This window comes from Vigna umbellata, chromosome 9 (assembly GCF_029865625.1).
Source record: "Vigna umbellata cultivar VRB3 chromosome 9, Vumbellata_1.0, whole genome shotgun sequence".
Taxonomy (NCBI): Eukaryota; Viridiplantae; Streptophyta; class Magnoliopsida; order Fabales; family Fabaceae; genus Vigna; species Vigna umbellata.
In genome coordinates, this window is record NC_142173.1 from 15,099,615 (window position 1) to 15,110,055 (window position 10,441).

At 38.1% G+C, this 10,441-nt stretch overlaps 1 pseudogene; it reads left to right on the forward strand.

The window, feature by feature from the left end:
- The first annotated feature begins 271 nt into the window (after nt 1–271).
- Nucleotides 272–2,264, forward strand: LOC124822157 (pentatricopeptide repeat-containing protein At2g29760, chloroplastic pseudogene; annotated as a pseudogene).
- Nucleotides 2,265–10,441: the final 8,177 nt, after the last annotated feature.

Genomic DNA, 10,441 nt, shown 5'->3' on the forward strand with positions numbered 1-10,441 from the left:
CTCTCAACCCTAACCCTAGCATGGAAAAAATTGCCTCTTCCTAAATGAAATGCTCGAACTTTCAAAATTCCAAATCCCACACACGATCCTAAGGCAGCAAGTGAAACACAACGTTTCATTTAGTTTTTTACAAGCCAACTCAGCACCAGTCCATAAACTGAAATGACCAATCTATCCTTCATGATGTTGACAATTATCGGGTCCCACCGCGTGTCAAATGAATGTAAATTTCTTTAACCGTGTCAAAGAATCATTTTTGTTGTGAGTTGGGACTCTAGACGAAGATGTTAATTAGCAGGACAAGAAAGAGCAAAAAATGAGGAGTTTGAAAGCACTGTTAGCTTCATGCAAAACCATTCACCAAGCTCTCCAAATCCAGGCCCAAGCGGTGGTCAGAGGGCGCCACCGCGATCCTTTCCTCATGTTCCCACTCATCTCCTTCTTCGCCACCAACCACCTCCACCATTCTCACCTTCTCTTCTCCCAAATCCCCAACCCTGATCTCTTCCTCTTCAACTTCCTCATCAGAGCCTTCTCTCTCTCCGAAACCCCTCAGTACGCCCTCTCTCTCTTCAGGTCAATGCTCTCTTCCTCCCCACCCGTCTCCCCGGACTCTTTCACCTTCCCATTCCTTCTCAAGTCCAGTGCCAAGCTATCGCTTCCAAATCTGGCTCTTCAGATTTACTCTCACGTTATAAGAAGTGGGTTTGAGTCAAGTGTCTTTGTTGTAAACGCTCTTTTGCAGTTTTATTTTGTTCTCAGGGATGCCCCCAATGCGTGCAAGATGTTCGATGAAAGTCCTGTGAGGGACTGCGTTTCATATAACACGATGATTAATGGGCTTGTGCGTGAGGGTCGTGCTGATTGTTCTCTGAAGGTTTTTGGGGAAATGAGAGGGAATCGTGTCGAGGTTGATGAGTATACCCTCGTTGCCTTGTTGTCCGCTTGTTCGTCCTTGGAGGATAGTCGAACTGGGAGAGTGGTGCATGGCTTGGTGTATAGGATATTGGGTTGTGTAAATGAGAATGAGTTGTTGATGAATGCTCTTGTTGATATGTATGCGAAATGTGGGTGCTTGGAGGTGGCTGAGAGAGTAGTGAGATGTGGGCATGGAAAGAGTGGGGTTGCGGCTTGGACTTCTTTGGTAAGTGCATATGCTATGCGCAGAGAAGTTGAGGTTGCTAGAAGGTTGTTTGATCAAATGGGTGAAAGAGATGTGGTTTCTTGGACGGCCATGATTAGTGGTTACTGTCACTCTGGGTATTTTCAGGAAGCATTGGAGCTGTTTGTGATGTTGGAGGGTTTGGGGATGGAACCGGATGAGGTTGCTGTGGTTGCCGCTCTTGCAGCGTGTGCGCGGCTAGGGAGCCTTGAGATGGGAAGAAGAATTCACCACAAGTATGATGGTGGAAGTTGGCAGCGTGGTACCCTCAGGGGGTTCACTTGTGCTGTTGTGGATATGTATGCCAAGTGTGGAAGCATAGACACTGCTTTGGATGTGTTCAGGAGAACAAGTGATGATATGAGAACTACTTTTCTCTATAACTCTATTTTGTCTGGCCTTGCTCATCATGGTCTTGGTGAACATGCTATGGCCGTGTTTGAGGAGATGAGGTTGCTCGGTTTAAAACCGGATGAGGTCACATTTGTGGCACTTTTATGTGCTTGTGGGCATAATGGTTTGGTCGATGATGGCAAGAGGCTGTTTGAATCCATGTTGAGTGTGCATGGTGTCATTCCTCACACGCAACATTATGGTTGCATGGTTGACCTTCTTGGTAGGGCTGGACGATTGGATGAAGCATATTGTTTGATTCAGAATATGCCGTTCAAGGCCAATGCTGTGATATGGAGATCACTGTTGAGTGCTAGCAAAATTCATGGGGATGTGGCATTGGCTAGACTTGCGAGCCATGAGCTTCTTGCGATGGAGCGTGATCATGGAGCCCGTTATGTGATGCTATCTAATGTGCTAACTCTCGTGGGAAAGCATGATGAAGCCGCAAGTGTGAGAAAGGCAATTGATGATGTTGGCATCCAGAAGCCACCTGGTTGGAGCTATGTGGAAATTAATGGAGCCCTTCACAAGTTTCTGGTTGGCGACACGTCTCACCCAGAAGCCAAAGCAACTGAGCTGATGCTCAGGAACGTTGACATGGGACTTAAAACTACTGGGCATGTTATCAGTGAATATAAGGTGATTTGATGTAGATTAAGAACATTTATTTAGGTAAATAATTTAATTATTTCTTTATTTAATAAAATTATCAAATGAGAGCATATCTTCGGCTTAATGTGAAATTTTGTGAAACAAGTTAAAAATAATAATTTTGAATATTTTTCATGAAAATCTTATAAACATGAGTTAAATAAACTAATAAATGAGTAAAAATTCACCACCTGGTTGGAGCTATGTGGGCACGCTTCGAAAGATTTGGGTTGAAAGCTTCATTTTTAATATAAGCTAGGATGAGTTTGAGGCAAATGTCGAAATTAAATCAGTTTACTAATAATCGTTTTGAAACATGTTTAAAGCTTAATTGGAGTAAAATTCAGGTTTGGGTTTTATCGAAAGTTGCCAAAAGTGACCGTATAAACGATAAATGTGTAAGCAAACTGCGGAAATACAAATATGATGGAGAAATGTGTAAGCAAACTGTGGAAATACAAATATGATGTAAATATCGCATTACAGACTATTCAATTTGACAGCACCGGAATATTTTATTAGAACACGTTTAAAATTTAGGAGCATTTTATTAATCGAACGGTCCAAATATCAAATGGGGGAACACTACACACTTTATCTTTCATTCGGCCATTTTAATTTTTCTGCTACGCTCGTCCTTACTGTCAGTGTTGAACACTCCTCTCCTCCCACACATGCATCCGGCAAAACCCTTCGGTAACTGACTCTTCCTAACACCATGTCCATTTCTCAGTTATAACATTTCAATTCTCTTTTTCGTTTTCCAAACAATATTTAATCTTTCAGTGAAGAAAATTTCCAAACCTTTTGTTGATTCCCTTGCAAAATTGTGAGTGCGAATAATCGGTTTACATAGGCATGTTTGTGCTATGCAACTTTGAACCACGAGTCCCCGGCAACGGCGAGTATAGTTTAAATCACGAGTCCCCGGCAACGGTGTCAAAAACTTGTTAAGATATCGGCAAATGTACTGAATGTATCAAGTAATATAAAATGGTAACACCAAGTATCGTATCCCAAAGGACTCACGACACTAAACAATTGTGTAATTGCTTAACTAATCAAGACTTAAGAAAAACAATTTTTGGATTTTTTGAATGCAAAACAAGAAAGTAAATAGGAATGCAAATTGATCAATTGAGGTTAAACACTAGAATGAATGGATGAAGTTGAAAATATGAGATGAATATGTTGTTGGGGTTCAGATTTACCAAGTTTCTTCTCATGCATGTATGAATTCATCTTCTTCATTAATGTTAATATCACTTTCTAAATTACTTTAAACCTGATGTCTCGGCGAAGAAAGTCTATCCTTAATTACTAGTTTACAATGTCTTGTCTCCCTAACAATTAATTATGCATTACATACGCACAAAAGCTTAACCAAAACTCATATCCCTATGTCTAGACAATACTGCTTTTGGGAGCAATTCTCTAGATCTAGGTTTTCCCGTATGTTTCCATATCACAAAAACCAATAATCATGCCATGAATGAGTTAAACATAACAAGCATTGAGCAAAGAAGAATAACCCTAACAATTAATGAAAGAAGCATAAATAAATAAGAATCGATTCAAATACATGAGAGTTTAGAGGTTACATCTTCCCCAACAACAAATTGAATTTAGTTCCCCCTTGTCATGGGGAAACTAGATGAACAATGGAATGAAAGAGATAGAAAAACCCTAGAAAGAGAAGAGGAGAGTTGTCACATCCCCAAATCTACCCCTAAGGGGTGAAAAATGTGTTCCTGTGCTCAAGCCATCAAAAGATACAATCCCTACGACGTCCAAGTCCTTAAATAGAAATAAAAAAAGAACAGAAAAAAGGTCCAAGTCCACTTCACTGGCGCTCAGTGCCCTAAGTGGGACCCCCAAGCGTTATGCATGAGAAAGTTGGCGCTCAGGCGCCTAGAATGGTGCCCAAGCGCCCTGCGTGACCTCTTGTGCTCCTTTTATGATGCTTTAATTGTTCCTCTTGAATTCTAACCCCTTGATACTTTTGCTCTTCTTCCAAATCATACTAATAACCTACAAAATCAAGGGAAATTAGTGATAAAATCATCAAGTATACCCTCTACTCACTTATTCACAAAACTAAAACTATACTAAAAACATGAGTTCAAGCAAGCTTCTAAGTCCAATGATGACAAATTTATGAACACCGAAAAACGGCGCCACAAACTTGTTTAACAATCGGCAAGTGTGACCGAATCGTTTCAAGTAATAAAACTCGGTAAGACCAAGTATCGTTCTCCCAAAGAACTCACGACCTAGTTTAGTTATGTGATTTGTTGATTATTTAAGACTTAAGAACAAATTGATTGGAGTTTAATATGCAAAAGACAGTAAATAAACATGTATGCATGAATTTGATCAATGGCGAAAACGGAATACAAACACTTCAATGAAATAGATGGATGAGTATGTTGTTGGGGTTATCAATTTCATCTTATCCACTCTCATATACTTTAGGAATTCAACATTCTTTTCATCAATTGTTAATGCCACTCTCTAAATCACCTTGCAAGAAGGCCTATCCTTAATTATGAGTTCATACAATTCCTAGCATTCCTAGTAATTAGTTCTTAAGTGCAGGAGCTTAACGGCAACTAATATACTATTGGGAGAAATTCCCCGAATCTAGATTTCCCCGTACGTTCCCGTATCGACAAAATCAATAATCATGGCAATGAATGAGTTAAACAAAGCAAACATTAAGCAAAGAGGAAAAACCCTAACTAATGATGAAAGAAAGCATAAGTCTTAAAAGTAAGATGTTAAAACAAATTCCATATATGAGAGTTTCACAAGACTACATTGATTCCCCAACAACAATACAAGGTTTAGTTCACCATATTCAAGGTGAAACCAGATGAATAATAATGGAAGAATGAAAGATAAAACCCTAGAAAGGTGAAGAGGTAGCCTAAGCATCCAAGATCTTCCTTCAAAGGGGTGGAAAAGAGAGTATTTGCTTCGTCTCTGCCAAAGATACAAACCCTAGGACGTCCTAAAGCTTATATATTATTCTAAAAATACAAAAAAATTAGGCCCAAGCCTAAAATAGTGCCGCTCAGCGGTAAACTGCCGCTCAGCGGTAAGTGCGTGAGTCGTTTTCTTCCCCTCAGCGGCATTTTCACCCCTCAGCGGCATTTTCACCCCTCAGCGGATCCAACGCGAGCTCCTGAGTGCCGCTCAGCGGTAAACTACCGCTGAGCGGTACTTGCGGCTTCTCCTTTTGCACTTTTTGATGTCTTTTCTGATTCCATCTCTCTCCTTCTTCACTTCTTTCACCAAATTCACCTTAAAACCTGCATAAAAACACTAAAATCAAGCATAAACCTGTCCAGCTCTCTTATTTCTAAAAATATAACCAAAAGCATGATTTCAAGCTAGTTTCTAAGTGTTAAAGGTTGCATTTAGTATCAATTTTAAGCATGAAAATAACAGGTTTTCAACTGTTATCATCCAATAAGGGTTGATTTAATATCAAAATTACATCATAGATAACAGTATATTCAACCGTTATTATTGATCTATATATTGACGCGAATTTGATTTATGTAAAATACTTCAGTGATTCTAACATTTTCATATTCTTTTGTAGAAAAGTGCAAAGCTTACAGAAAGAGAAAAAACTCCAAGAAACTAGTTTGACCGTGGTGATCAACTAGGTGTGATTTCTTGAAGTGCAAGATTGTTGAGTTTTCAAAGTCTGATATATCTGCAAATTTGGGTGTCTACTACAAGATCAGGTTCTACAATCTGCTGAAGATTGGGTGGAGTTCCCTGTTGTGATTACAGAAAGAAGGATGTGCTATGTTATTGACTTTGAGGGTGCCTCAAAAGGGTTCGATTGCATGAGAGGGGATTCTTACTGCTAGTTTGTTTCTATACTGTCTATATTTTGATTAGAGGGTTAAAGAGGTGTTTTCTATTTTTGATGTGAGGTCTCTATAAAAACCTTGATCATTATAGTGCATTGACTTCCTGTGGTTGGAAGGACACTAGATGTAGGCTTGGCCGAACCAGTATAAAAGCTCAGCGTTTGATATTTCTTATCCCTACTCTGTTACATTTGATCGATTATACTTTATATGCATTCGATTAAATTTCTGCTGCATTGAAAATCTTTTAACTTGCGTTTGAAGAAAAGTATAAAGGCATCTCTTTTGGTGAAAAAGATTTTGAAAGTTTTAAATTTTATACTTCACCAATTCACCCCGTCTCTTGGTGTGAGAAATTGAACCATTCTATTTTAGCAATTGGCACCAGAGAAGGTTTTCATAAAATATTTGAAAAACTAGTCGATTACTATTTTCATTAAATCGATTAATCCTAGAAAATAACATATGTTTCTCAAACTATGAAAAAAAGTGAATCTTGTTTTGAACTAGTGCATGTTGCATGTCATGAGAAACATAATTCCATTACTAATGGATTTTATGAATCTTTTGAAACAGATCTTTTGCGAAAAAAGAAAAGTGGTGTAGAAGGACTGAAATCAAGAGCTGGAAGGATAGATCTACAAGCTGGAAAATTTACAAGATTCCTAAACAAGAAGAAAGCAACAGGGATCAAAAGGAAAATAAAGGGAATGTATCAAAAAGCAATCTCATCATGATGGAAAAATCTGAAAAAGAGAAAGCCTGTTTGGAACAAGAAGTAAAGGACTCTCATAACAGTTGAAAATACTGTTATCTGTGATGTGATTTTGATACTAAATGCACCCTCTTCTACTTAAAAACTTGCTTGAAATCATGTTTTTCTGTTAAGTTGTGTGAATAAGAGAGTTAAGGTTGAACTTGATGAGTTTATTACTAAATTCCCTTGTTTTGGCAGGACATGAGATAATATGGAAGTAGAGATGAAGTGCCAAGGAGATGGAGCTCAGAAAGTCTGAAAAAACACCAGAAAGTAGGGAATGCCCGAAGCTTGAGTGCCCTTTTTGGAGCCCTCAGCGCCAAATCCTACTGCACACTTCCTGGGCGCCCTTTTTGGGGCACTGAGCGCCACTTTTCCTGAAGAACCACACCTGCTTGCCCTCCGAGTGAAGCTGAGCACCAATTTTAGTATCGCAGCACGCCCGAGCGCCCTAAGTGGGGCGTTAAGCACCATCGAGATGGGCCTGGGATTTGTTTCTGTTCTGATTCCGCTCTATTTAAAGGACCCAAACACCCTATGTTTTGTATCTTTAGCAAAGGAGGTGCAACAACACACTCTTCCACTCTTTGAAGGCGAATTTGGATGCGGGAGCTTCCATCTTCAACTTTTAGGGTTTTTCTATCTCATTCTTCTCCATTGTACATCTAGTTTCACCTTTACAATGGGGAACTAACTTCTAATTGTTGTTGGGGGATGATGTAACCTTTTGAATTCTCATGTATTTGAATTGATTCTTAATAATTTATGCTTCTTCATTAACCTTTTGAATGCATCTTATTGTCAGAATGTGGATGCTGCATTTAAAAATATGAAGATCTATATTGAGCGAATAGTTGACAAGATGAAAAATGGTAATATCAGAAAGGAGTGTAAAACTGTTGTGACCAGAAGTAGTAAAGTGTTAGAGGACAGAAAAAAAGAAAGAGAGGAGAAAGAAAATGAGAGTGAGAGTGAAAAAGAAACATGTGAGTGGAAAAAAAGAGTTAAGAGAGAGAAAAAGAAAAAAGAAGAAGATGAGAAGAGAGAAAAAAAAGAGAGAGAAGAGAGAGAGGAGAGACAAAAAGAAAAAGAGTGTGAAAAGCCACTTCCTTATCCAAAGAATTATTCAAGGAAGGAGAAAGAAAAGCAGTTGGAAAGATTCATGGAGTTGTTTAAGAAGCTGGAGATCACTATACCATTCTCTGAAGCATTGCAACAGATGCCAGCATATGCAAAGTTTTTGAAGGAACTTCTTACAAAGAAAAACAAGTACATTGAAAAGGAAACTATCAATGTATAGGGTAACTGCAGTGCAATCATACAGAAAGTACCTCCTAAACTTAAAGATCCAGGAAGCTTCACTATTCCATGCACCATAGGAGATTTGAAAGTTGGAAGAGCATTGATTGATTTAGGAGCTAGCATTAATTTAATGCCGCTATCCATGTGTAGAACAATTCAGGGTTTGGAAATCAAACCAACCAGAATGGCTCTTCAACTGGCGGACAGGTCTCTTAAATATCCATATGGAGTGGTTGACGATGTTCTAGTGAAGTTTGATAAATTTGTATTCCCAGTGGATTTTATTGTGATGGAGATGGAAGGAAATAGTGATGTTCCTCTCATTCTTGGGAGACCTTTTATGAAGACTGCTAGATTTTTAATTGATGTAGAGAATGGTAAGCTTAAATTGAGAGTTGATGATGAAGAAGTCACTTTTGACGTATCCAAGGCCATGACATATCCAAATGATGACAAAGCATGTTTTCAATTTGATGAACTTGATGAAGTTTGTATGGTGCAAGAAAGGATGGTGCAAAATATTTCTCCATTAGAGAAAACTCTCATTGATGCTTGTGAAGATTTAGATGAAGAAGAAGAGAAATTAATTGATGAATGCCTGATGGACTTGGAAACATTGAAAAAGAGTCCAGTGGAAGATCCAATCTTTGAAATAATTGATAAGGAAGAAGAAGTCAAAGCAAAGACACCAGAATTAAAAAGATTACCATCACATCTGAAATATCTTTTTCTAGAAGAAGATGGAACAAAGCCAGTCATCATCAATAACTCTTTATCTCTACAAGAAGAAGAGTCGTTGATAGAAATTCTGAAAGCCAACAAAGAAGCAATTGGGTGGTCAATATCAGATCTTAAAGGTATTAGCCCAACTTATTGCATGCATAAGATTTTTATGGAAGAGGATTATAAACCAAGTGCTCAACCACAGAGAAGGTTAAATCCTGTAATGAAGGAGGTGGTTAGAAAAGAAGTGTTGAAACTGTTAGAAGCTGGTATCATCTATCCAATCTCTGATAGTGAATGGGTGAGTCCAATATAGGTGGTTCCAAAGAAAGGTTGGATGACAGTAATTCATAATGATAAAAATGAACTTATTCCTACTCGTACAGTTACTGGCTGGCGTATGTGCATTGATTACAGGAAGCTGAATAAAGCTACTAGAAAGGATCATTTTCCTCTTCCTTTCATGGACCAGATGTTAGAAAGATTATCAGGTCAAGCTTTCTATTGTTTTCTAGATGGATATTCTGGATACAATCAAATTGTGGTAGATCCAAAAGACCAAGAGAAGACGGCTTTTACTTGTCCTTTTGGTATCTTTGCATATAGAAAGATGCCATTTGGATTATGTAATGCTCCAGCTACATTTCGAAGGTGTATGCAGGCAATTTTTTCATATCTCTTAGAAAAATGTATTGAAGTGTTCATGGATGATTTCTCAGTTTTTGGAAATTCTTTCCAAAGATGTTTGGCTAATTTGAACACTGTTCTCAAAAGATGTGTTCAGACAAATCTTGTTCTTAATTGGGAGAAATGTCATTTCATGGTAACTGAAGGAATTGTGTTGGGGCATAAAATTTCTGCTAAAGGAATTGAGGTAGATAAAGCTAAAGTAGAAGTCATTGAGAAACTGCCTCCACCAACAAATGTAAGGGGGATTAGGAGTTTTCTCGGTCATGCTGGGTTTTATAGAAGATTCATCAAAGATTTCTCAAAAGTTGCTAAACCATTGACTAATCTTTTGATGAAGGATGTTCCTTTTGTGATGAATGAAGACTGTTTGAAAGCTTTTGACACATTGAAGAATAAATTAGTGTCAGCTCCAGTGATTGTAGGGCCAGATTGGAATAAAAATTTTGAATTGATGTGTGATGCAAGTGATTATGCAATAGGAGTTGTTCTTGCCCAGCAAAAAGAACAAAAGTTTCATCCAATTTATTATGCTAGCAAAGTTCTGAATGATGCTCAACTGAATTACACTACCACAAAAAAAGAATTCCTGGCTATTGTGTATGCTTTAGAGAAATTTCAACCTTATCTTATTGGATCTAAGGTGATTGTCTATACAGATCATGCACCTATCAAATATTTGTTGACAAAGCCAGATTCTAAGCCACGTCTGATTAGATGGGTACTACTGTTGCAAGAATTTGATGTAGAAATCCGTGATAAGAAAGGAAGTGAGAACTTGATTGCTAATCATTTGTCACGGTTAGTCAACAATGAGGTCACTAGCAAGGAATCCGAAATCTGGGAATCTTTTTCAGATGAAACACTCATGTA